The sequence below is a fragment of the Canis aureus genome, chromosome 31 (assembly GCF_053574225.1).
Source record: "Canis aureus isolate CA01 chromosome 31, VMU_Caureus_v.1.0, whole genome shotgun sequence".
In the NCBI taxonomy this organism is placed as follows: Eukaryota; Metazoa; Chordata; class Mammalia; order Carnivora; family Canidae; genus Canis; species Canis aureus.
In genome coordinates this window covers 40943060-40970960 of record NC_135641.1, presented here as the reverse complement: position 1 = coordinate 40970960, position 27901 = coordinate 40943060, and the positions used below count along the sequence as shown (strand labels likewise).

The following is a 27901-nucleotide window of genomic DNA, read 5'->3' as shown; positions in this document are numbered from 1 at the left end:
CAATCATTTATCAGATAATGCACATAGGACCACACTGAGGCCGGAGAAACAAGAAAACTGAGATGAAAAAACGTTCATAGCACTCAGGTCTTAGCTCAGACATGCAGAGAGATGGAAGTAGCATCCCAATTGCCTGTTGAAGGGGGCCTGCGGGGTGTGGGGATAGGAGAAAGACAAGAGAGGAAGAGGACGCATCCAGATTTCTCATGAATGAGTTTTCTTGAACCTGGCAGAGGACCGAGGTTCCAGGGCAAGCCACTAACCCGAGGCTTCTCCATTCCTCTTGCCTGCTTTCACCTCCTTGCCGAGCCCGTCCCTCCATGCTTGAATCTAACCTTCTTGCCCTCTCAACTTTGTCAAAGTGTCTACTCATTTGGGTTCTTCCCCATAGTTTATAAATGATTTATTCAACAAATATGTATCAGGGATACCTCATTCAAAGCACAAAGCTTAGGTTGGTTGATGCTGGGGATGCAAAAATGAAGGAGACCTGTCAATAGCTTCAGAGCAATGCGAGAAGCACTGAAAAGAATTAGGAGTTTCTGGGGGAAAGAGCTATGAGACTGTGGGGAGGCCGGGAGTGATGTTAGCTGGAGCTCAAAGCCGAGGAAGAGATCTTAGGACAGGGAAGAGGAAGAAGAGTGCTCCAGACAGGGAAAGCATGCAGGTGAGGACAGAGGTGTGCTTCGGGGTCAGGAGAGTTCAGCGGGGCTGGAGGGCATGGCCCCCAGGGAAGCTGGAGAAGCTCAGGAGGGAGCTAGGGAGCCACCGCTTTTTCTTTTTTCCCCTCCCCGTGCAGGACCATCACCCAGGATCAGAACCATGTTTTAGAAAGAAGGCTTCAAGAGCCCCTTGGGAGACACGTGGTGAAAGAAGCCAATTAGGACAGAGGGCCCCATTTGGCTGATTTCACTAATATCCCACACAGCTCCAGAATCAAACTGGGAATTCCAGAAAGAAAGGACCTATTTCTCAGTCGTTGTCTTCTTCTTTTTTTAAGATTTTATTTATTCATGAGAGACACATGAGAGAGAGAGGGAGAGGCAGAGACACAGGTGAGGGGAGAAGCAGGCTCCCTGCGGGGAGCCCGATGTGGAACTCGGTCCCAGGACCCCGGGATCATGACCTGAGCCAAAGGCAGGCACCAAACTGCTGAGCCACTCAAGTGTCCTTCTCCTCCTCCTCCTCCTCCTCCTCCTCCTCCTCCCCCTCCTTCTTCTTCTTCTTCTTCTTCTTCTTTCTCCTTCTCCTTCCTTCTCCCTCTCCCTCTCCCTCTCCCTCTCTCTCTCCTTCTCCTTCTTCTTCTTCTTCTTCTTCCTCCTCCTCCTCCTCCTCTTCTCTTCCTCTTCCTCTTCCACCACCTCCTCCTCTTCTTCTTCTTCTTCTTTTTCTTTTCTTCATCCTAAAACAGCAAACACTTGAATCTTACTTCTCTTTGCACACTCCTGTTTCTCTCCAGATCTCATTATTTCTGCCTACTTCTTCTACTAGACTGATTTTGTTTTAATTAAGAATCAACATACACAAAAAGGCCTTAAAATTTTAAACGTATGCTCATACAGATGACCTCAGTGTTTCATTCATCTTCCTATCCTAGCACCTTATACCAGCGTTGGCACAGCACAGAAACCACAATAAATGTTGCAAAATAAGAGGAAGTATGGTGTAGTTGCAAAGAGCATGGAAATTATAATTAGACAAAAGCCAGTGATGTTGGGCAAGTTATTAAAGTTCTCTGAGTCCTCTCTTAAACATTCAAAAATATTTTATTTGTTAAATGGTGATAGTGCCTTCTGTTCAGGTCCTAAGAATTAAAAGCCTCAAACATCTGATACCCGGTAAATAAAAAATGGTTTATCTTTGAATGAATGAATGAATGAATGAATGAATGAAGATGTCTTCCCTGGAGGGAATTAAAAGAACAGGAATTGGAAACTATAAGGAAAAGATGGGACCTTTGAGAGAGCTCTTAACTACACATTGAAGGATTTAAATTTAATACAATGAGGTTATAGAGGCATGGAGTGATTGAAGTAGGTTTCAAAGCTGACTATTCTGGAAGCAGGATGTAGAACAAGGTTCTTGTCAGAAAACCATGACCTGACTCCAGCCGAGGTGGGAGATGATAGACTTAAGCCAGAGTGATGGTCTGCAAGTGGGAAAAAAGAGCCTCAATACGAGGCGACGAGTCTCACTATATGGAGTTGACAACCCAAGTCACCTGCCACGCTAGGTCCTAAATTATGGAGAACCATAGTCATAACTTTGCTCCAAAAGCAGGTCAGGATTTGCTCAAATACAAAAATTCAAATTCAAATGGAGATGCCTGGAAGTTAAGGCATGTCACAAAATATACAGATGTGTAAGCCTCTCTATTGTCCATGTAAGATGAGTCTATTAAAAAAAAAAAGATCCAAAGTGATACTTCCTGATTTCAAATACCTTATAACAAAAGACATGTAACTTTAACATATATAAGAAAGCATTGGTTTTGGGGGCACCTGGGTGGCTCAGTGGTTGAGCGTCTGCCTTCCACTCAGGTCATGATCCCAGGTCCTGGGATCGAGTCGTCCCACATCGGGCTCCCTGCAGGGAGCCTGCTTCTCCCTCTGCCTGTGTCTCTGCCTCTCTCTGTGTGTCTCTCATGAATAAATAAATAAAATCTTAAAAAAGAAAAGAAGAAAGCATGAGTTTTGAACTTAACACTGAAAAAAATCTCAAAGCATTAAACCTCTGAATACTTCTCTAAATCTAAAATGTTTAAATTTGAACTTCTTTCTCAGAGATGACTATAGCCAGCAAGGCATAGTGTCTAGAAGTTCCAGCCAGGTTCTCAGTCTCAATATCCTTCCTTCCTCGCTTTGCCCATGGCTAGGGTCACTAGATGCTTGCAGGCAGGCCCAGTCTTGCTTCTAATCTTGAAACCCGGTCTTGGCCTTAGATCTAGGGCATTAACTCTTTGCATTTACTTTTTGTCTGACGTCCTGAGCCAGATCTGATACCAACTTCAATATGAACATTGACAAAAAGCCAATTGATCCTGTTTTGAAGAGCGTTCAGAACTTACTAGAGTCCTAACTGGTGTAAAGGACAGCCAGCTCAGTCAATAAGCCAGTCGAAGAGCCACACTGCAACTTCGGTCAAACCCACTTCTCCAGAACAATGTAACCGGTCAGGGGGGGCAGCTTCACCTTCCTCACCATTGTTCAAGCCAAGACACAGGCAAATTGTAGTTCAACGTCTGTCTATTCTTGAAGTCATTTCAAACGAGAACATCCATCCCACAGTTATCGGAAGCTCTTCAGGTGGAAGCTGTACGACCGCCTGCCGGGGCTCACAGTAAGATCGCAGAGTTGGAAGGAGCTAAAGCTTTTCAGCCCGCTTGTCCTCCCCAAAGCAGAATCCTTGTTCCCATGTCCATGACAGCTAAGCACCCGCCCAGCCTGAACACACCAGGAAGAAGGAAACGTTTCTTGCCCAGACAGCCCTTTATCAGCAACTCCACATCTATACCCAGTCTTCTGACACCTGCCTCCTTGCAAACTTTCCCCCAGTGGCCCTGTTTCTGCCCTCTGGAGGCAGACAAAATAATAACAGTGGCCTTCCACCTGACTTCCCTTCCAATGAGCTGGCCATCCCTGTCACATGCTCCCTAAAGACTCTCTTTTCCTGGATAAAGATCTCAGACATGCTGAATTCTTATCTCATCACATGGCTTCCAGATCTCTCTCCTCCCTTTTCTTCTGCTATCTCTGCAGGTCTACTTGTTCGATATCCCTGAAAGGTGGGTACCCGTAGTCTATTCATAGTCCGGGGGTCATCGGAACACGACCAGAGCCTCAGCCTGGACAGAATGCTGTGTCACTCCAAGTTACTATTGGGCTGATTTCCTTAGCTGCCTCCCCATCCTATTAAATCATGTTTCTTCTTCCATGAAAAGTGGTCAAGCTGGGTGCATTAGGAACGCAACTGATTTCCTCTTACTTGATTTTAATTAATGTTAATTGGACGGCCATTCAATTTCATGACACTGAGTCTTTCACCAAACAACCTCTACCGGCTTTGCAACATTGGTAAGTATGACAAGCATGCTTTCCATGTTGCCGTCCAAGTCACTAATAAAAACACAAAACAGGACAAGGCCAAGGACTCCCACTAGCAATTTTTCTCCAGGTGGAGGCAAATTTGAGGCAACGTTTTTTAAGAAGCTGTGAATGTGTCCATCCCCCTGACCTACCCGAACCACAGCACCATAGAGGAGCAGGTGGGGGTCTGACTTTCTTCATTGCCATTGTCGCCACCCTTGTCCCACTCTCACACCCGATTGACACCTGTGGTCACTTTCTCTACCTAAGAGATCAGGAGCTCTATGTGATACCTGAGTCTCTTCATAACAAACATGCTAAATACAGTCTTCCTCAAACAAATTCGAAATTTGCCCGGAATAGAAACGCTTGGAGATAGAGATATAGATACAGATATAGATCGATATAATGCATCTTTCACAGAGAAAGGAAGCAAAAAAAAAAAAAAAAAAAGTCTTTAGCTTAGCTACGTGCACTTGGGATACAAACCATTTTGATCAAGGAAAGATTCTGAAATTTGACCAAGAAGCAAGGAGTTGAAAACAGAGTAAACTTACTACAGAGACAACTGTGCCCGTTCTGTTTGTGAAGGGTAGGGTATTATATTTGAAATCATTTCTACTCTTTTATGTGGTTACCACAACATTTCTTTTAGTCCTTGGAAGCACACCCTTTGGTATAGTACACGCAACCTCTGTGTCTCAGACCTCACTAGGGAGGGGGTTACGTTTTGGTCATGTTAACAAGCACCCCTTCTCTGACTCTGGCAGCCACCATTATTGTAGGGTTTCTCACTCCCCTTGTCCTCTTCCCAATTCTCTCTAGGAGGTTCCTGTGAATTTCTGAGCGAGTTCTTCAGCTTGCTTCAGTAACGTGTTCACCCAGCCAGAGCAGCTAATATTGCACCTGCCACTGTGCTATTGGTAGAATTGTAGCAAGTCCACCCGAGTTACCCCATGAGGCCGGCACTGCAGATGCCCTTCCTCTCCCTGGACAAACTCTGTTTTACTGATCACCAAACAGAGGTTCCTTGGATCTTCGTATCTCCTGGTCTATAAATCACACTCTGTTTCCACGAATTTGGCTCTTTTAGATTCCACATATAAGTGATATCACACAGTATTTGTTTCTCTGTCTGACTTATTTCACTTAGCATAACACCCTCAAGCCCCATCCGTGTGGTCACAAACAGCAAGATTTCCTTCTTTCTGATGGCTGAATAATAGTTCATTATCTTGATGAAGAAATAGGCTTCTTTTATTTGACAATGACAATAAGGTAATTTATTGAGGTTCCCTTTGTCCTTGGTTGCTGAGAAAATCAAGATAAATTTTGTTCTCAATTATGGCAATTATCCTTAGCCTAGAACTTCTGGTAAGACCATTCTTCCTCCCTTTTTATTACATAACTCATATTCATGTAATCCTTATTTTAATGAACCTGTCTTATTATATGCTCTTCTATCTTTATGGGAGGTAGGTATGTTATTTAGAGCTCTTCGGCTTCAAGGAACAGGAAACCAATTCAAGCTACATTGAAGGAAAAAAATACTAGGTTTAGAGTGGAACAGTTTAAAATTCCTGAACCAAGCACTCACTTCAGCAGTACAGATACTAAAATTGGAATGATACAGAGATTAGCATGGCCCCTGCACAAGGATGGCACACAAATCCATGAAGCATTCCTAAATAAATAAATAAATAAATAAATAAATAAATAAATTTTAAATAATACTCATACAAATAAAACAAACTATAATCATTTTTTAAATTCCACAGTTTATAGCGACAGATCAACAAATACATTGTTTATGCTTCTTAGGATACATTAACATTCTTTCACTTGCTTTTCATGAATTAACTAACATTTTCTATCCAGCTTTATGATAATTATTCCAAAGAAGATTGAATGAATTTAAACACCTCTCTCCTTAAAGAATTTGTAATCTAAGTGACATCATCACACATTGAGAAATAGATGCCGAGCTTGATCATGTACCGTATTTGATTAATTGGGGTTTTCCAGAGAAAATTGAGCCAATCGAATAGATAGAGAAAGAGAGAGAGAGAGAGACTGAAGATAGATAAAAAGATTGAAATTAAAAAAATATTTATTTGAAGAAATTGGTTCATGGGGGCACCTGGGAGGCTCAGCGGTTGAGCCTCTGTCTTTGGCTCAGGTCGTGATCCCGGAGTTCTGGGATCGAGACCCACATCAGGCTCCCCAAAGGGAGCCTACTTCTCCTTCTGCCTGTGTCTCTCATGAATAAATAATTAAAAAAAAATAAGAAATCGGCTCATGTGATATGAGCGCAGCAGGCAGGAGACCAAGGGAAAAGTTAATGTTTCAGCTTGAGTCTGAAAGCAATTTGGAGGTAGACTCTTCCTTTGGATATGTCAGCCACTTTTCCGTTAAAGCCTTCAACTGATTGGATGAGGCCTACCCGCATTATAAAGACTAATCTATTTTACTCAAAGTCTACTGATTTAAATGTTAACTTATCTGAAAAGTACCTCACAATGACATCTAGACTGGTGTTTGACCAAATGTCTGGTCACTGTGGCATAGCTAAGTAGAAAATAAAATGAATCATCATACGCACTTTAAGAGCAACTACACTGAGAGTATAATTGATATCATATGGGTCTTAGTTTATTCCAATATGGCTAGCCCTGCCTTACAAATAATAGATGCTCAATAAATATTTGTTGAATTATCAAATTGGAAATGGTATTATCTCTATCATGAGAGCCAAGCTAAAAATTTTTTCCTGTGAGTTCTTTGAGTTCATTAAAATCCCAGGTGGGGGCACCTGGCTGGCTTAGTTGGTAGAGCATGCAACTCTTGATCTCTGGATTGTGAGCTTGAGCCCCATGGTAGGTATAGGTATTACTTTAAAATGAAATCTTTAAAAACAACTCAGGCAGAAATTTATTTGTATTTATCCTATATAGGACTCAGTGCACTTATCCAATTTGAGGATCTGAGTCCCTCATCAGTTCTGAAAAATTCTCAGTCATTATCACTTCAAATATCGTCTCTCCTCTGTCTCTATTTTCTCTGAAACTTTTATTAGGTAAATGTAGGATTTTGTTTTCTCGTATATTTCTTTCTTTGTCTCCTTTTGTTGTCTCTCATTAATATCCTTAAATCTATCTTCTAGTTCACCAATTCTCCCTTCATCTGTGTCTCCTTTCCTCTTTAACTTGCATACTGAACTTTCAAGTCTATGCTTATACTTTCTCAAAGGATTAAACATAGAATTACTGACCCAGCAATTCCTCTCTTAGTTGTAGTCAAGAGACGTGAAAACATATGAATTTTCAGCATTAGCTTTGTCCACTGCTTTCCCGGAAGTGAAGATCTCTACAACTAATATATACTGTTCTTATTCCTGTTTCATAGGTAAGGAAAACAGGTGTGGAAAACTTAAGGAATTTTCCTTATATCATACACCTAGACAGTGGCACTTCCAGGACTTAAATATAGTAAAATCTTTAAATCTAGCCATGAGCTCTAATGCAATATGGGGTATTATCCTATTATAATATTGATAAACAACTATGCCCGTTATCTAGCGATATGATTTAGTACTAAAGTACTGAAGTCTGTGGTAAAGGGAATGAGAGATAATGTTGGTTTTGCTGTTTAGCTGGTTTCCCTCTTGGCAACAAAATGTGTGCTGTAGTTCTAGACCTCATATCTTCCTATCACATCCTCCAGAAGATAGGAGGATGTGCCTCTTTTCCAGTCGGCCCAGAGAGAAAGCAAGGAAGTGACTCTTTCCCAGAATCTGTAACAAATGAAATCAGCACCTCATTGGCTCTGACTGGGTTATGTATCAATCCTTAAACTAATCATGGTGATTTGGGCAAAGGGCTATAGTGATTGCTTTAAGTCGGGCCTACCTCTCGAGCTATGAATAGAGGCAATTCCACCAAGACCAGTGACAAAAATAGGGGAGGAGCCTTCTCAAAACATTTGGTGAAATATTCCCAGAAGTGGAGGAATGAATATTTGGTTGCAAAGGACATTGGGGAAGCAGGGAGGATAGGGAGGGCGTTCCAGGAATAGATAAGCAAAGGAAGAGTGTGAGGTAAGCATGATAGAGTGTTAAAAAGGGCATGAAGTATATTTTTTATTGTTAAAATACAGGAACATTTTCCATGTAAAGAGCCAAGTGGAACTTTTTTTTCTGATTTTTTTTTCTTTCTAAAGAGAATATATTTTGCTCTAAGACCAAACATGTGCTTCAGAGCCATCGTCTCTGTGATCACAATCATTCCTCATCGTTGATTTACTGCAATCAGACGCTCCTCTCAGCACTCGCTGGAACTGGTTTCTCTCTCTTAATCAAGGCCTCCCAGAGGCTGAGAGAGGTGTGGGCACCAGAGCCTCAGCCAATGGGGAGCAGGAGGAGAGGATCCCCCTCTAAAAAGCGGCAGCCTTCCATGACAGTAGTAGTAGAAGTGCGGGTGAAACTAGAGCCTGTGTGTTCACTACGTTTACAGCAGGGCTGAGATCATGTGCCAGATGGCAAGAGGGAGTCAGAATGGGGGACCTTTTGAATGCAATGATCTCCTCACCCACTAATGGTGTGGCTCCGGCCCCCCACTCAGGTCTCTTCAGTCTCCCATCCGATGGTAAAAACTGGCTAACTATTTATTGTGAGCATGTTTTCATTTGCTGAGGATCTGGGTATAATCAAAATTAAGGAACAGAAAAACGGGTTATAAAAGTTGTGGGATATTTTATATTTACATTTAACAAATAAATGCCTTTTATACTCACAGAGATGCCTGTGTTAACGGAATGTGAAACCTCCACCTTACTGCATCCATCCACAATCCCCTTCTCGAAGCTCCCTGGCCTTGACTTTGGTATCTGATGCTACATGTTCTTCTTCTTTTCTCCCCATCTTGGTCTCATTTAATAATTCTACACATGTACTGAGGTGGTACTTACCATGCATCAGGCACAGTGCTCGGGAGGTGAGTGGTGAACAAGACGGACACCATCCTGCCTTCATGGACCCATTTTCCTTGCCTGGTTCCCAAGACGCATCACATTCCAGCTTGTCTACCTTTTCAGTCTCACCTGCTTCCTCCCATCCCAAGTTCCAGCAGTAACAAACTGCACATGGTACACGGAGAACACCAAGGTGTTTCATGCCCCCAATGCCCTCCCTTTCCTCAAGTTTTGTTCAATTAGTAATCTATCCATCCCTCACATCCCTCCTCTATGAGATCCCTGACCTGCTGAGATTATTCTTTCTTTCTTTCTTTCTTTCTTTCTTTCTTTCTTTCTTTCTTTCTCTCTCTCTCTTCTTTCTTTCTTTCTTTCTTTCTTTCTTTCTTTCTTTCTTTCTTTCTTTTTCTCTCTTTCAAAGATTTTACTTATTTATCCAGGAGAGACACACAGAAAGAGGCAGAGACACAGGCAGAGGGAGAAGCAGGCTCCCTGTGGTGAGCCTGATATGGGACTTGATCCCAGGACCCTGGGATCACGGCCCGAGACAAAGGCAGACACTCAACTACTGAGTCACCAGGCACCCTTTATTTATTTATTTATTTATTTATTTATTTATTTATTTACTTATTGAAGTCATCTCTAAATCCAACGTGGGGCTTTAACTCATGACCCCAGATGAAAAGTCACATGCTCTTCTGACTGAGCCAACCAGGTGTCCCACTATTCCTGATTTTTAAGTATGACTTGAAGTAGTATCAAGACTTCCTTTATCTTTCCTTAGACTTTTATTAAATGTTGTCCTTTAAAATTGTTAAACTTTTTCTATAGAATAATATATCTTCAAAGGATACATTCAAACAATATAGAAGTACACAAAATGTACAATTTTCTGTATTTATGCCCCACGCACACTTCCATATCTTTCCCTCAGAAGTAACCATAATAATTATTTTGTGCAAGCTTCCGGAAATTTTTTGTGTATTGCAAAAATATAGAACGTGTGATCAATATATTATACAAATGGGGCATACATTATGTCTATTCTTAGAATTAAACAATCTAATTTCTTAACCCCTTCCAAAGCTGTTTCATTCTTATACTTCAATCAATTCTGTTTCTTTCCTAATGTCACACTCAAAGCCAAATCTATTTTCTAATACATTGTGTCTCTAACTTGACCTTGTTTCCCTCAATGCTTTGCAATGCATAGGTTGGATAAAAATGCAAGAGAGGTTGTTTTGCCTAAAATATCTGAAAAATTGATTTAATTCTTGGTTGTTTATCAGAGAAGTCTTGACTTTCATTCTTCATGCATCCAATACTTAGCCCAACTCCTTCTCCCTCCTCCAGTAGTCACATCTGCATTTCTGTTATATAATTTTACTGTTCATCCTATTATAAGTTTATTCTAGGCCACATTTTATGAGATGCCTGGCTAGCTAAGTTGGAAGAATGTGTGACTCTTGACCTTGGGGTTGCAAATTCGAGCCCCATGTTGGGTATAGAGATTACTTAATAAATATATAAGTAAATAAACCATGGGGTGCCTGGGCGGCTCAGTCAGTTAAACATCTGACTCTTGATTTCGGTTCAGGTCATGATCTCACTGGGCATGGAGTCTGCTTAAGATTCTCTCTCTTGGGACGCCTGGGTGTCTCAGTGGTTGAGCATCTGCCTTTGGCTCAGGGCCTGAGCCTGGGGTCCCGGGATCGAGTCCCACATCGGGCTCCCTGCATGGAGCCTGCTTCTCCCTCTGACTGTGTCTCTGCCTCTCTCTCTGTGTCTCTCATGAATAAATAAATAAGTAAAACCTTTTAAAAAAAAAAAGATTCTCTCTCTCCCTCCCTCTACCCTTCCCCCATCTCACACACTCACTCTCTCTCTAAAAAAAAGTAAATAAACTAAACTAAATAGATGAACCACATTTTATTAAATTTCATGAACCTCTGAGTATATCCCACTAATCCCCACCATTGGCCTTGCCATATCTGAGCTCCTCGTTTGTTTCCATTTTGCATTTGTTCTGTAATTAGTAGTTTACATAGATTTTGAAGTAATTTGGCAAAGCCATACTAGTGGGCTAATTTCACCCAGAGTAAACAGATACTTACATTGGACAACTGACACTTCTCTCACCACATACCATACTGCCTAATATTTTACCAATAAAAACTCACTGCTTCAGGGTAAATATTGCCCTATTTCTGCTCTTTTCTCTTAAAATGTAAGTAATGTAAGGAAGGGTAGCACACTGGAAACCAAAACTGAAGTAAGAACATTCATATGACTTTAGGTAAATTAATAGCTTCATCAGAAAAATTCTGAGTGAAATAGAACATAAAAGTTGTTATTTTGCCCGATGGCAAGGGCACAGAAAAGGGGATTTGAAGAACAATATTACCTGATTCCTGGTAATCCAAGGTTTGCCTTATTATCAACTTGTTAAGATTTTTTGCAGTGAAGTTAGTTGTGTCCACTTGGTATTCACAACATAAGGTACTCCGATGGCTCTAGGTCTCTAGGAGAGGAGGTCTGTCCTCCTTCTCTTTCTTCTTTTCTTTCTTGCTACAAATATTTATTGAATATCTACTTTGTGCCAGTTCTAGGCACTTTAGGATACAATGATAAAACAGAAGAACATTCCTGTTCTTGTTGACCTTACATTATAATAGGAAGGAAGTAGACAATAAATGATAAACATAATGAATAAGTAATGACATACTGTAGTAGAAGTGGATATGTTCTGAAATAAAAAGAAAAGTAGAACAGGGTAAGAGAAATCAGGTGCCACTGAGATATAAATGAGCAGTTTGCAGGGTACCTGGATGGCTCAGCAGCTGAGCATCTGCCTCCGGCTCAGGGCGTGATCCCGGGGTCCTGGGATCGGGTCCCACAACAGGCTTCCTTCGTGGAGCCTGCTTCTCTCTCTGCCTGTGTATCTACCTCTTTCTGTGTGTCTCATGAATAAATAAATAAAATCTTTTTTAAAAAATGGGCAGTTTACGATTTTCAATAAGATTAATATAGAATCATCGAGAAGATGCCTTTTGAACAAAGATGATGGAACTAACTGTGGGGATATCTAGAGGAAGTGTTCCCAGCAAGGAGAGAGACAGTAAAAGACCATCAGGTGGGGATGTGCCTGGCTTTCTCAAGAAATAGCAGGAAGATCACTACATTCAGAGTGTAGCAAGCAAGGGATGGAGTAGTAGAAGTCAAGTTTGGGGCAAATGGAGGTCAAACGGTGGAGGGTTCTGTAAGCACTACCTGGGTGAAATGGGGGAGTTAACACACATTTTGGAATGGAGCACAAGAATGGCAAGAACTGGGGCAACTGGTTGACTCAGTCACTGGAGCATGCGACTCTTAGTCTCAGGGTCATGAGGTCAAGCCTCATGTTGGGTATGGAGCCTACAAAAAAAAAAAAAAAAAAAACGAGTGGCAAGAACCAACTTAGGTTTAAAGGGATCACTCTGGCTACTGATTGAGAGTAGATGATTGGGAGGAAGAGCAGGAGCAGGGAGACCGGTTAGGAGACTGCTGTATTCTAGGAGTGACGTGATGGCCACTTGCACGAGTGTGGTAGATATAAAGGTAGTAGGATCTCATATCTATCTCAGAGGTGGAGCAAACAAGATTTGTTGAAAGATTAGACATGGGGGTGTAAAAGAAAAGAAGATAAGGATGACTCCAAAGTTTTTGGTGTGAGCAATTGGCAGGATGATGTCATGAGCCAAGACGGGGAGGGCTGTGGGAGGAATAGGATTGGAGGAACAACAGGAGTTCAGTTTGGGGCATGTTGAGTGTAAGACGCCTATTAGATACAATTATTTCTGAATTTAATTGGTTGTCTGATCTGAGGGAAGTCAGTTAACCTCTAGAGGCTTCATCTGTAGAGTCAGAAGTTTGGACTAGAAGAACTGCAAAGTCTCTCTAACATTTTTTTTTAATTATTTTAAGTTTTACTTGGATATGTCATTTTTGTGCTGATGGACACAATTACTTGTACATTTTGTCACACACTACATTTTACTTTTGTAATTTGAACTAGGGTGGTCAAGGTAGGCCTCATTGAAAAGGTGACTTTTAAATAAAGGGAATAAAGAAGTCAGCCGTGAAGGTATCCAGAAAGGAATGTTCCAGGAGGAGAAAAGCACCAGTGCAAGGACACTGAGAAGAAGCCTGTTCAAGCAATTGCTCAGTTTGATAAGTATGGGTTAAATACAAGGCACAATAATTGACTGATAAAACCCACAAAGAGAGCAAAAAAGTCTTTAATGAGGCGTTAAAAAAAAGACATTAAAAGTCGTAAAGGATTGAAAAGCTAGTGGAACATCAAATAGCTTTTAAAAAAACCAACAATTTGATGACCCAAGCATAAATGAATCAGAAACATAACAATTACTTTTTCCCTTAAATTGCTGTAAAAAAATTCAGACATAAAATTCTTGGCAAACATGCTTTAGATTTTTTTTTTTTACTTTTTCCTCCTCTTCAAAAAAAAAGTCTAAATTTTCAAATTGCAGTTTTCGTAAACAATCCCAAATTTAGCAATAATGCAATCATTTATTTTTTAAAGAAATAAGGCCAATCAAATCACAGGGTAACTAGAAAAAATAGTACAAATCACAAAACAATGAACTTTCCAGTTGTATGAAATCCTTTTAGATATAGTTAAGAGTTTAAAAATTCAAAGCAATGGAGATTTCCTCATGAAACAGGCCAAACCTTTTCTGGTATTTTTCCAGGATTCTTACACTTCCTAAGATTTTTGGTAGGCCAAGTGTATTCTCTTTTTGTCCTACTTCCCTAATCGAAGGCTGTTGATAGCTAGCACAAACCTGGCCAAATTGGGAGAGATAGTCCATTAATTTAGATGGAATGTGACTTCCTGGCTTCCTAGGGCTGGAATAATTGAAATCTAAGTGAAGAAAGAACAGAGAGGAGGGCGGGTCAGGTGAAGGAGTGGCAGTGGGTGGTGTGTACAGAATGGGAGCGGAAAGATAGTTCTAATGCAGGAAGGTGGACTGGAAGTCTCAGATCGTGGTCCTAATAGCAACAGAAAACCCTTATAGCGTGCTTACTATGGGGTGAGGAAATGCATTTTGCATGTATGTAATAATATCTTTCATTCTGACAGGTGAAATATATAGCAGCTGGTCACAGGATCTTTAATTTGAAATACATTCAGTGACCTTGTACCTTCTAATGTTGCAAAGAAGAATTTCACGGCCAGCCTCTTCCTCCTCCGGCCCCACTCCTACCCTCTTTACAGATAACCTGTTCATCCTGTGTAGAAGCTTATAAGATTTTCCTCCCTGAAGTGCCTGGGTGGTTCAGCTGATTGAATGCTGGACTCTTTGTTTCAACTTGGGTCATGATCTCAGGGTCAGGAGACTTAGCCCCACGTTGGGCTCCTCACTGGGCATGGAGGCTGCTTCAAATTCTATCTCTCCCTCTCCCTCTGCCCCTTCCCTGCTCTCTCTTTTTCTTAAAAAAAAAAAAAGAGATTTTCCTCCTTTATCCTTGGGTAAAGAACAACAGAAAATACTTAAAGAGTGCTTTAAGAGGAATTATTCAAAGCATTTCACGTATAGGAATACATGTAGTCATCATAGCAACACTTTGAAAGTATTGCAATTGTTATCTTTATTTTACAAGTGGGAAAACAGAGCCATTAAATAACCTACACATAATTGAGCCAGGATAGCTGCTCAAGAGATGAGAACACAGGAGGTAACACAAAATGCAAATACTGCTTTAAAGATACTGTTCTTCATAGGGCACAGGAAATTTGAAAAGAGAAATCGTGGTGAGGATGACGGGCTGCTTAGATATTGGTAGCCTGATGTGTGCAACCAAAGAAACTGAGAGAAATTCTCTGAGCCCAATGCAGGGACACGATCCTGGGGTAGATTCATCTCTCTTTCCTTCAAAAACCTGCTTCAGGGGAAATGAAATGTTGCCCGTGGCTTGCGTGCCTGCCACGATCTGGGTCACTGTACACTTTTCCACTGTAAACACTCACAGTTTTGTTTGTTTGGTTCTGCTCGCCCTTTTAATGCTCTCCCTAGGTTGGGAATATTCACCACCCTGCCAGATCTTGCCGCCCTGCACAAGCCACCCAGCTTTCCCAGCTCTGCTTTTATCAAGAGTAGAAGCGACATCAGATGTGAATGGCTGAAGAACTGGAAATGTTTAACCCGCAGGAGAGAAGACGTTGGTGGGGGAGGTTGGCGAAGGAACCCACTGATAGAGACCTCTCCAAATATTTGGAGAGCCGGCAAATGAAAGAAGGCTGTGGCTTAAGAGCAGAGACTGGGGGTGGGAGAGGAGACGTGGGAGGAGAGAGAACAAGACAGCCAAGTGCACCGTGAGGGAAACAACTCAAGCTTCCTCCAAAACCATTGCCTTCTGTACAATTTTTCTAACAATTCTACAATTTTTCTACAATTCTAAAACTCAACATTTGAGATATTGCCTACGTATGATAAAAATGCATACGGTCAAAATGTTCATTTCCATGGATTTATAAAAAAGGATTTTATTTGTTTATTCATGAGAGAGAGAGCATGGACAGAGAGGCAGAGACCCAGGCAGAGGGAGAAGCAGGCTCCTTGCAGGGGGGCTTGATGTGGGACTCAATCCCAGGACCCCAGGATCACGCCCTGAGCTGAAAGCAGACGCTCAACTGCTCACCCAGCCGTCCCTCATGTTCATGGATTTTAACAAATGAAAACACCCAATGTAACTACTGTCATCAAGATACAGGACATTCCCATCGCCCCACAAAATTCTCTTTTCCTCTATGGCAGTCTCCTACTCCTGCACCTGGCCCTAGCCTGATCTGATTTTGGTCACCAGGTTTAGAATTTCATATAAAGGTAATCCTATATTTTAAGTGTGTGGTTTTTTTCCCTAGGCATGTTTTTGTTTGAGATTCATCACTGTCATAGCACGTGTCACTTGTTCATGTGTAGTTACCACTCGGTGGTGGTCTACTGAATGGATATACCAAATTTGTTCATCCATTCATTTGTTGGTGGACATTTGGCTTGTCTCCAAATTTGTGGGTTTTTTATTTTATTTTATTCATGAGAAACAGAGAGACAGAGAGAGAGAGAGGCAGAGACACAGGCAGAGGGAGAAGCAGGCACCCCGCTGATGTCGGGACTCGATCCCAGGACCTCGGGATCACCACTTGAGCCAAAGGCAGATACTCAAGCACTGAGCCACCCAGGCGCCCCTAAATTTTTGTTATCTTGAAGCTGCTATGACCATTCATGTACAAATGTTTTTGTGGACATCTGTTTTCATTTCTCTTGGGTAAATACTTAGGAATGAGATCGTTAGGTTACATGGTCAGCGCATATTTCACTTTTTAAGAAATTGTCAAGCTCTTTGCCAAAATGGGTGTGCTATTTTACATTCCTACCAGCAACATATGAGATTTCCTGTTGCTCCACACCCTTGCCAACATTTAGTATTGGAGTCTTTAAATTGGAGCTCTTCTCACAGACCTGCAGGGGTAGATGATCACAGTTTCAATTTGTACTCCCTTAATGATTTTGGCTGTTGAGCATTTTTTCATGTGCTTATTTTTACACTTAGGTCTAGATGGGTATGAAGGTAGGTTTTTTTTGAATATGGTATAAAAGTCAACATACATGCTTTTGCAACCGGAAATACAATTGTTCCATCATCATTTGTTAAAAATACAATTATTTCATTACTGAGTTATCTTGGTACATCTTTGTCAAAATTCAAATGGTCTTTTATGTGTGAGTCTATCTTTGGACGCTTTATTCTGTTCTATTTATCTCTTTGTCTATTCTTATGCTGGCACCGTAATCTTGATTAATGTAGCTTTATAGTAAATTTTGAAACAGTAAATCTCTTCCAACTTTGTTCTTCTTTTCCAAAATAGTTTTTCCTATTTTAGGTTTTTTTTGCATTTCCATATAGAATTTATGTTTTTTAAAATTTTATTTATTTATTCATGAGAGACAGAGAGAGAGGCAGAGACACAGGCAGAAGCAGGCTCCCTGCTTGGAGCCCAATGGGGGACTCGATCCCTGGAGTCCAGGATCACGCCCGAGCTGAAGGCAGATCACGCCCTCAGCTCAACCGCTGAGCCACCCAGGTGCCCCTCCATGTAGAATTTATAATCAGCTTTTCAATTTCTTAACAAAAAGTCTTCTGCGGTTTTGAACAGCATTGCATTAAATCTAGAGGTAAGTTTGAGAAAAATTGACATCTTAACACTGATTAATATTGGACATAGTATATCCCTCTAATTCTGGAGGCCTTTAAATTTTTTAAGTAGGCTTTTGTAGTTTTCAGTGCACAAGTCTAGTACATTTTTTTTTGTTAAAGTTTCCCTGAAATATGTTTTTGATGCTGTTGCAAACAGTATTTAAAATTTCAGTTTCTAATTGTTTGTTGCTAGTATAACAATTATTTTTTGTAAACAGACATTGTTTCCAGTACTATTGTTAAACTCACTTACTAGATTGACTAGTGTTTTTGGAGATTTCTTAACCTTTTCTATGTACATAATCATGTTCTCTGTGAGTATATATAGTTTTACTTCTCTCTTTTCCTTTCATTTCTTTTTCTTACTTTTCCTCTGCTGATTAGGACTCCCAGGTCAATAATGAATAGAAGGGAAAGGAGGAGACATCCTTGCTTCTTACCCGAATGAAGGGGAAAACGTTCAGTTTTCACCATTCAATGTGGTGTCCTCTATGAGGATGTCAGCTATAGAGATGCTCTTTTATCAAGTTCTGGAAGTTTATGTTCATAGTTTGCAGCTAGTTCTTATTTATTTAGTTATAAAAATGAGCATTGAATTTTGTCAAATAATTTTCCTGTATCTACTGAGATGATCATATGGATTTTTTTCAAGTCTACTGAAATGGTTGACTTTCAAATATTAAGCCAATCCTTTTACTACCCCTAATAAAAAAGACAGACAATAACAAGTGTCAGTAAGGATGTAGGGAAAGTGAAACACTCATGCATTGTTGAGGAAAATGTACAATGGTGTAGCCACTTTGGAAAACAGTTTGGTAGTCCCTCAAAAAGTTGAACATAGTGTTACCATATGACCTAACAATTCTACTCTAGATGGATACCTAAAAAAATGAAACCATATATCCACATGAAAACTGTATGTGCATGTTCATGGCAGTATTACTCATAATAGTCTCCAAAGTGGAAACAACCCATATGTCCAGCAACTGATGGATAAATAAGCAAAATGTGACATATCCATACAATGGAATCATATTCAGCTGTAAAAAAGAAGTGAGACATGTTACAAAATGAGCGTTTTGGATAAGCCTCAAAAACATTATGTGATGAAAGAAGCCAGTCAGAACAGGCCACATGTTGTACAATCCCTTTGAGATAACATGTCCCCAATAGGCAAACACATGGAGACAGAGAGCCGATTAGTGGTTTGCAGGGACAGGGAAGAGACGAGTGGGGAGTGACCACTAATGGACACAGGGTTTCCTATTCAGGGTGATAGAAATGTTCTGGAAGTAGATTGGTTGCACAATTTTGTAAATATGCTAAATAAATACCATTGCATTGTACACCTTAAAATGAGTGAATTTTATGGTATACACATTACCTCTCAATTAAAAAAGAATAAAACAACCTTACATTCCAGAGGTAAACTTCACTTAGATATGAATACTATCATTTTGATATATTGCTGGATTTGATATATTAAAGTTTTGGTAAAGGTTTTTGTGCCTATTGACATATATAGTCTTTTCTTGTAATGCTTTTGGCTTTAAACTCAGCACAATGCTGGTTTCAGAAAAACAACTGTATTGAATTGATATTTTATCTTTTAATTTTTTTTGTAGAATTCACCAGTGAAACCATTTGAAATTGGAATTTGTAAAAACGTTTTTAACTAGAAACTCAATTTCTTTAATAGATACAGATAATCTATTTTGTCCAATGAGTTTTGGTAGCTTGTATTTTTCTTTTTCCTTTTTTTTTTATATTTTATTTATTTTAGAGAGAGACAGTGCAAGAGCACGGGTTTGTGGGGAGAGGCAGAGGCAAAGAGAAAAAGAGACTCAAGTGGACTCTATGCTGAGCATGGAACCTGAATCAGGTCTCAATCCCAGGATACTGAGATCACAACCTGAGCTGAAAGCAAGACTCAGATGCTTAACAGACTGTGCCACCCAAGTGCCCCTGTAGTCTGTATTTTTCTAAGAATTTTTCCATTTTACCTAAGCTGTCAAATTTGTTAGCATGAAGTTGTTCATAAATTCCCTTTTTATTCTATAGTCTGAGGGATCTATGATGGTATTCCTGTTTTCATTCCAGATATTTATAACTTATGTCTTCTCTTTCTTTCATGATCAGTGAGGCTAGAGATTTATCAATTTTACTGAATATTTTAGGAGAAATACTTTTTTTTTTTGGTTCCAATTTTAGTATATGTGCTGCTGAAATGAGCACTTAAAGAATTGTTTTCTGGTGTCATTAATTTTTACTGTTCTACTTCAGTGATTACTGTTCTTAGCTTTATCATTACTATCACTCTGCTTATTTCAAATTTAACTACTTCTATTTCTAGTTTATCCAAATAGAAGCTTAGATTATTTATTTAGGCATTTAAAGCTATAAATTTCCCTCTGCACACTGCTTTAGCTGCCTCCCATAAATTTTTATATATTGTATTTAATTCTTATTGAGTTCAAAATACATGCTAATTCCTTTGTGATTCCTTCTTTGAGTTATTTAGAAATGTGCTGTTCAGTTCTCAAATGTTTGGGAAGTTTCCCAAAATCTTTTTCTTAATTATTTCTAATTTTGTTGTAATTGAGAATATGTATTCAATATTTTAAATGCTTTTAGATTTATTGAGGCTTCTTTTCAGATCTAGAATATAGCCAATCTTTGTACACATTCCATTGGCCCTTAAAAAGGATATGTGTTCTATTACAGTTTGATGAAGTGTGTAAGCAGAATGTTATGTTCAAGTTGTAAGTGTTGCTAGTGCTAGCTACTTGTCCTATCAATTACTGAAAAAGGAGTAAACTCTCTACCTATAATTGTAGATTTGTCTGTTTTTCTCTTCCATTTTATCAATTTTTGCTTTATGTATTTTTTTTGAAGGAGGCTCTAGGCCCAGCATGGAGCTCAACACAAGGCTTGAACTCATGACCCTGAGATCAAGACCTGAACTGAGATCAAGAGTCAGAGACTTAACTGACTGTGCCACCCAGATGCCCTTGATTTATATATTTTGAATCTCTGTTTTTAAGTGCATGGATATTTAAGATTGTTATATCTTTCTGATAAATTAATGTCATTATAAATATGAAGAATTCTTTTTTATCTCTTGTTCTGAATTCTAATTTATCTTATATAAATAGAACAATTTCAATTATCTTTTCATTAGCATCTGCATGGTATATTGTTTTATTATATTCATTTAAAATTACATCTGTCTTTATATTTAAAATGGGCTTATTAAGGTGGCATATAGTTGGGTCTTGCTCTTTTTTATATTTTTTTTAATTTAATGTTTTAAATTTTTTTTTTCACTTGAGAGAGAGAGAGAGAGAGCACAAGCAAGAGGGGCAGAGGGAGAGAGATTCCCAAACAGACTCAGTGCTGAGCATGGAGCCCTAGGGAGGGCTCCATCCCATAACTATGAGATCACCACTCGAGCTGAAACCAAGAGTTGGATGTTCAACCAACTGCACCACCCAGGTGCCTCTTTTAAAAAATATTTTTAAATGAAAAATATAAATAACATAAAATACTGTGGTATTATGTGGTAAAATATACATAACATAAACTTTACCATTTTAGCCGTTTTAAGAATATATTTCAGTGGCATGAGCTACATTTACATTGTTGTGACCATCACTACTCTATCCACTTTCAGAATTTTAAAATCAATCCAAACAGAAACTCGATACCTTTTAAACAATAATTTCTCACTCTCTCCAACTCCTAGTTCCTGATAACCTTTCACTCTTTTGAGTTCCATCCACCCTTACTCCCAGTTTCCCAGACCAACAGCCTATGCGTTCTTCTCCTATCTGTTCTAGATTGCTTCTAAGGCCCTTTATGATCTGAAGGTTCGACTTTTTTAAATGCCTTTGGACTTAAGAAAAAAAAATTGCTGTCTATATGATATCTCACTATTCACAGAGATTAATGGAGTTCTCTAAGTTTGGTTATCCTCATTGGTTTTCCCCTCCTATGGAGTTGTGCATCCTTTAGAACTTATGCTACTATGCACTTAGTAAAAATATTTTACAATTACTTTGAAACTCAAGAATCCATGGCCAAAGGCAATTAAGAATCAATCTGAACACAATGACAATAAACTCTATAAAGATTTTTGACGTTCCCCTAAGTGTATCATGTAGCTAGAGGTTTTGTTTTTTTTTTTTTTGGATTTCTGGTCCTACCCATTTGGACTTCTTGATTTGCTGAAAGGCAGTATACATTAATTACCAGTTTCCATATTTGTACAAGAGGAATCACTCTTCTGTAAGTGCAAACTAGAAACCAGCAAAAAGGGATTTCCTCTCTCAGTCTTCGAGCTAATCGGAGTGCTATGGTTTTTGCTATGTTCACAAGCTGACAAACCGGACAGTACATTTTTCACATTGTTTCAGCCCATGTAAATTTTTCTAAATAAATGGTTCTCGTTTGCCAAGCCTCAGTGAATAACACTGACTTTTTCTCAGTCCACGAAGCTTACCACATGGATTACATATATGCGGACTCACACAACACGATCATTGGCCCATATGCCAGAATGAAATACTATTTTACAGTTGCCTCCAGAGCACAGATTTCCAGATTCGGTTCCACATCGAAGGAGACAGATTTGCAGTTTTTATTTCCTTACACAGATTCAAACACATTCACCGCCAGCAGGAGTCTATGCGCCATAGGCTAGTTCTTTTGTTGTAGGAAGCTCTTGCTTCTTTTCAGACAATCTGTCACACACATATATATAAAAGAGCAACACTGCACTGTTTGTGTTGTTAAAACTGAAAACAGGTCCAAAAGAAAATGTGCCTTGGAAATCCTTCACTGATTTGTTTTTGTAGAACAGCTGGAGGTGAGGCTCACTGTGCTAATCACACCCAGTTGCTGGTGGTCAAGTTGCACATTCAGGAAATTCATAATTAGGTAGATCTATCCCCCCCGAGTTTCCCCGGAAGCACTCTTTACAACTCTCAATTTGTCTTCTTCTTTGTTATTCAAAACAACTAAAAAAGAAGAAGGAAAAGAAGAAAAATAAAGAAAAAAAGAGAGAGAAGAGACACATGAGGGAAAATGGAAATTGAAATACAGTTTTAAATAGTGGCACCTCTAAAATAAACCAAATTGCCTTATGACTGCTGGCTGCCTCTTAAAAAGACACAAAAACAAACAGCCACAGCATGTGTCTGTGTTGGTGTGTGTATGAGTGTGTGGTTCTCAGAAACATTTAGAAAGGGTTGAAATCGTTTCAAAAAGGAGCTGTTCTCCTCAGAAATGATGTTCTGAAAAGTTCACCTGCACCTGCTTATGTTTTGATTTTGAGGAGTGTGGATTTATGATCAACTGGTGAACTTCAAGGATTACATTGTAACATTTAATTTTATAAAATTTCATCTTGTTTTATTACATTTTATATATTTTCTTATTCTATCTGCTTTTCTCTCCTCCTCCTCCCCCCAGCTTGGACTTACTTGATAACACAATGTTAGAATTTGTAGCTTGAGTGTTTGACAATCCCTTATTGATTATTAGCAAGTCTCTTAGTTCAATATTGGAAGATCTGGCTTTTATTTTTATTTTCTTACTATATTGTAGCAATCTCTACCTCCCAACGTGGGTCTAGAACTCATGACCCTGAAATCGAGAGTCAGATGCTCTACTGTCTGAGCCAGCCAGGCAGCCCTGAAGAGTTGTCTTTTAGTGTATACTTGGGAACAGCAGGGTTTCTTAGGAACTTTGATTCTTTAGGAGGCAGTTTTAGAGAAAATGAGGAAAGTGTGGTGCTGAAGTGTGGTAAGGAATATGTATCAGTATCTTCCTAATAATACTGTACTACTAACCGATAATTCATTGACCTAACAGAAACAAAGAGAGGTTCAAGTTAAGTGCTACATGCTAGTTAAGCAAAATTAAAACCAAATAGAATTCCTCAAAAAGCCAGACATAGAACTATCATATGATCCAGTAATTTCACTTCTAGATAACAAGAAATATTGAAAATAGATACTCAAATACTTGTACACAAAATTTTCCTAGCATCATTATTTTCAATAGTCCAAAGGTGGAAACCATCCAAATGTCCAGCAATGGATGAGTGGATAAGCAAATTGGGGCGTATGCATACAATGGGATATTATTCAGCCATACAAAGGAATGAAGTCCTGATCCATGCTACAGTGTGGAGGTATCTCGAAAATGTGCAAAGTGAGAGAAGCCAGACACAAAAGTTACATATTGTATGATTCCATTTTTATGAAATATTCAGGATAGGTAAATCTGTAGAGACAGACATCCAATGGGTAGTTGCCAAGGGCTGAGGGAAGGGGAGATGATGGAGTAGCTGCTTAATGGATACAGAGTTGCATTTTGGGGTGATGAAAATGGTTTGGAAGTAGATGGAGGTGGTGGTTACCCAACATTGTGAATATGCTTAAGGCCAGTGAATTGTTCACTTTAAAAGAGTTATTTTTAGGAGCACCTGGGTGTCTCAGTCGGTTAAGCATCTGTCTTCGATGTGGGTCCTGATCCCAGGGTTCTGGAATGGAGCCCCACAAACAAGGGGCTCCCTATGCAGCAGGGAGTCTGCTTCTCTCTCTGCCCCTCCTCCTGCTCGTGCTCTCTCTCTCTCTTAAAGGAATACATAAAATCTCTAAAATAAAATAAAATAGTTATTTTTAGGGGCATCTGGCTGGGTCAGTCCATAGAACATGCAATGCTTGATCTTGGGATTTTGAGTTCAAGCCCCATGTTGGGTGTAGAGATTACTTAAAAATACTAAAATCAAAAAATCAAAAATAAAAAATAAATAAAAATACTAAAATCTTAAAAAAATGGTTAATTTTATGTTGCATGAATCTCACCTTAATTTAAAAAAAAAAAAGCAAAAGTAAAAGAGAGAGAAAGAAAGAAAAAAGAAAAATACCATGTTTTCTTTAAGGTTCTAGTCCTTGGAAGCTACAAAATTTGATGTCCTTAACAAAGCTGTAGGTAGAACCATCATTTGGCAGAACAGCCTAGCTGTGCTTGGCTTTTTTCTAAAGTAATCTAAAATGCTAATTCATATGTTAAAAATAAACCTTATAAACATGGCAATAATCATTTAGGTGAATTATAGGTGAATTCTGGGCTTCGCTCTCAAATTCTATGTCCGATCCTTCCTTAAACTTCTTTCATTGGTACATGTGAAGCCAATGTATTATTGAGGCTTCATGTAACTTCAACATGTCTCTCTTATTAAGCGATACCTCCTCATATCAAACAGAAACTCTTCCTCTCCCAGAAACCCTTTCTGCCCCTCCTTAATTTCACGAAATGCCAATTGGTAACAGAGGAATTCCACTACAGTCTTTTTGTGAGGAGTAGAGAGCTTAAAAGTAAAGGAAGGGCAGTAACATTTCAGATTAACTGTTTTCCCCCCAAAAAAACCTACAACTAAATTTGTAGAAAAAATAAGAAAAAATAAAGAAAATAGACCTGAGCAAAAGAATAAAAAGGTAAAGTTAGGCATGAGAAATTCCCTTAGTCCAGGGGAATTGTTCTGGCCTCAGGTGGAGCCAGACAGGTAGACTGAGTCATCTCTCCTGGGAAACTGTAAGGAGGGGTGCAGACAGCCTTCCTCTGCTGCCTTAGCAGGACACTGATAGCCCGCCTGATGTCACCAGGCGGGTCCTCATGGGCAGGGACTTCCAGGCAGGCCTCCATTCACTCAACTGTCACTGTGTGACATGTGCCAGCAGCTGGAGCTGAGCCTCGACAGGCGGATCACCCAAGACCAAGCAGCCAGAGTGAGAAAGAGCGAGCTCAAGGTTCAGATGGGCTCTCTATGAATTCGACTGGCTGGAGGGCGGAGGGCATAACTTACACTTGAACAGAAGAGGTAGTACAAGTCCCTGGTAGGATACATGGGATACACAGAATAGACTTTCCAGATTTACAAACAAAAACAAGAGTTTTAAATGTAAAATCGCTGGTGAAGAAAATGGTTAATGGTTGAAATCCAACCAATCATGTAGAAGCTGGATGCAAGAAATATTACAAAGCTCAGAGCAAAAAAAAAAAAAAAAAAAAGTAAATCATGAGTAGAGAGAGGAAAGAGAGAGGTGCCATGAGAATGTTTGGGGTCCTAGAAAGAGAATATGATGCCAGTGAAGGAGAGGACGTATTTAAGCAAAACAAAAGGAAGCATACAGAAAAGATTTCTCTGGATTGAAGAAAGGACCCCAAATTTCAGGCAGGAATGGTATGACAATTGATTTATTTATGTAGATAGATATGGACATATATATCTATGTATATATATATCCTATTTATTTATAAGTGTATATAGACACATATATGGGCAGGCATATTCTGCTATAATTTTTGGACTCCAAAGATAAAGTGGAAAATCTAATTCTTTCTGTGTGGAAGCTTCGTAAATTATTTATAGAAGAAAAAGATTGGACCATCACTGAAATCCTCCTTTGCAACACTGGAAGCAAGGAGACAATCAATGCATTTTCAACTTAAAAATGTTATCTCACCTGTTAGGGTGCAAGGTAGATGTTTGTGGATATGTATGAATTCAGAGAAGTCACACATTTCATTATTCATCTGGAGAAAATACTAGAAAAATATTTTAATAATCATCATAATAATAAAGAACAATAAAAACCCAAATGAATAAAACACAGCCTTGAGCAGCAGAGTGACAGAAACATTGCTATAGTGAGCAATGAATTTGTGACAGCTAATTTAAAACAAGTGAACAAGGACAGAGTGGGAACGTGGAACGTAAGTACTAAATAAGGATCCTAGAAATAGAGAAGTGTACTAAAAAGGAAACTTCTAATAATAATCTTGGATTTCAAGAACTGAACGACCTCAGCAAAACTAAAGAATTGTGAGGAGGGGCATGAGGAGGAAGGAAGCACAAATATTCCGAAGGCTTTATCTCTTGGGAGGGGAGCGGGGAGGAAATTGCAGTGGATGTTTTCCTCCAGTTGTGTATGGTGGGTGGGGAGTATCCGTGGGGTAATAAAACCTCTCAGTTGGGGAAAAGTTGGTAGTTTTTTTTTTTTTCCATGCAATACTAGGGAAACATTGATTTTCTATGAGGGCTGGGAAAGTCAAGTGACCATTCACACAGTGTGAAAGGAGAGCAAACTCTCAGGACAGGTGTCCTAATATTAATACCGCGGAGCAGGGGGCTTAAGTTTCAAATCTCTAAACAGAAAAAAGAGGGACCCTATATAATGAGAAAAGGCATAATTTATGAAGAAAATTAAACAGTGCTAAGTTTTTATGCATGAAACTAAACATAGCGAAACACATTGAAAAAATATTAGAAATGCGATGTAATATTTCATATAAGCAAGAAGTACTTGAGTCTGTAAGTAAAGGACTAGAATATCAAAGTTGGCCAGTTCTTTTTCTTTTTCTTTTTTTTAAGATTTTATTTATGAATTCATGAGACACACAGAGAGAGAGAGAGAGAGAGAGAGGCAGTGACACAGGCAGAGGGAGAAGCAGGCTCCATGCAGGGAGCCCAATGCGGGATTTGATCCCAGGATCCCGGGATCACGCCCTGGACTGAAGGCAGATGCTCAACCACTGAGCCATCCAGGTGCCCACAGAATTGGCCAGTTCTGATAGACAGATAGATATAAGTAGACCGACAGACAGATAAAGACATGGAGGAATTAAGTATCACAATCATTACGCTTGTTTTATATGGATATGATCATCCTTGTTATTTGCAGACTCTGTCGTTGTGAATTTGCCCACTTGTTAAAATGCATTTGCAGCCCTCAAATCAATATTCGTGGCACTTTCGCAGTCACTCATGGACATGTGGCAAGGCAGCAAAAAATTCAAATTGCCCGCTGGGCACATTTCCAGTTCAAGTCAAACAAGGCCACACTCTGCCTCCTTGTTTCAGTTCTCAGATTCTAAGCAAGTATTTTCTTTTTCCTAGGATATTTAGCGTCATGTTTTTCACATTTTTATGCATTTTGCTGGTGATTTCACTGTTTAAAATGGCTCCCAAGCCTAGTGCTGCAGTGCTGTCTAATGTCCTATGCAAAAGAAAGCTGGAATGGGCCTTATGGAGATAATATGCATCGTAGATACACCTCATTCAAGCATGGCTTACTGTGCTGTTGGCTGTGCATTCAACCCTAATGAATCACCAATACCTATTTAAAAATCTGTCTTTAAAAAGAAATACAAATAAAGGAAATTTATATTTTTTTTAAATTTAAATTCAACTTGCCAACATATAGTAAAACACCCTGAGTGCTCCTCTCATCAGGTGCCCTCCTTAATGCCCGTCACCAGCTACCCTATCCCCCACCCACTTCCCCTTCTGCAACCCTTCGTTTATTTCCCAGAGTCAGGAGTCTCTCATGGTTTGTCTCCCTCTCCCCCTTCCCTTATGGTTTCTTTCACTATTTCTTATATTCCACATATGAGTGAAGCCATATGATGATTGCCTTCCTCCAAATGACTCATTTCACTCAGCATAATACCCTCCAGTTCCATCCACATCAATGTAAATGGTGGGTATTTGTACGTTCTGAAGGCTGAGTGATATTCCA

General features: G+C 39.4%; 1 non-coding gene across 1 annotated transcript; it reads left to right on the top strand.

The window, feature by feature from the left end:
* The first annotated feature begins 5674 nt into the window (after positions 1-5674).
* Positions 5675-5778, top strand: LOC144302781 (U6 spliceosomal RNA). Its single transcript, XR_013369837.1, has one exon. It is a non-coding gene; the product is annotated as a U6 spliceosomal RNA (small nuclear RNA).
* Positions 5779-27901: the final 22123 nt, after the last annotated feature.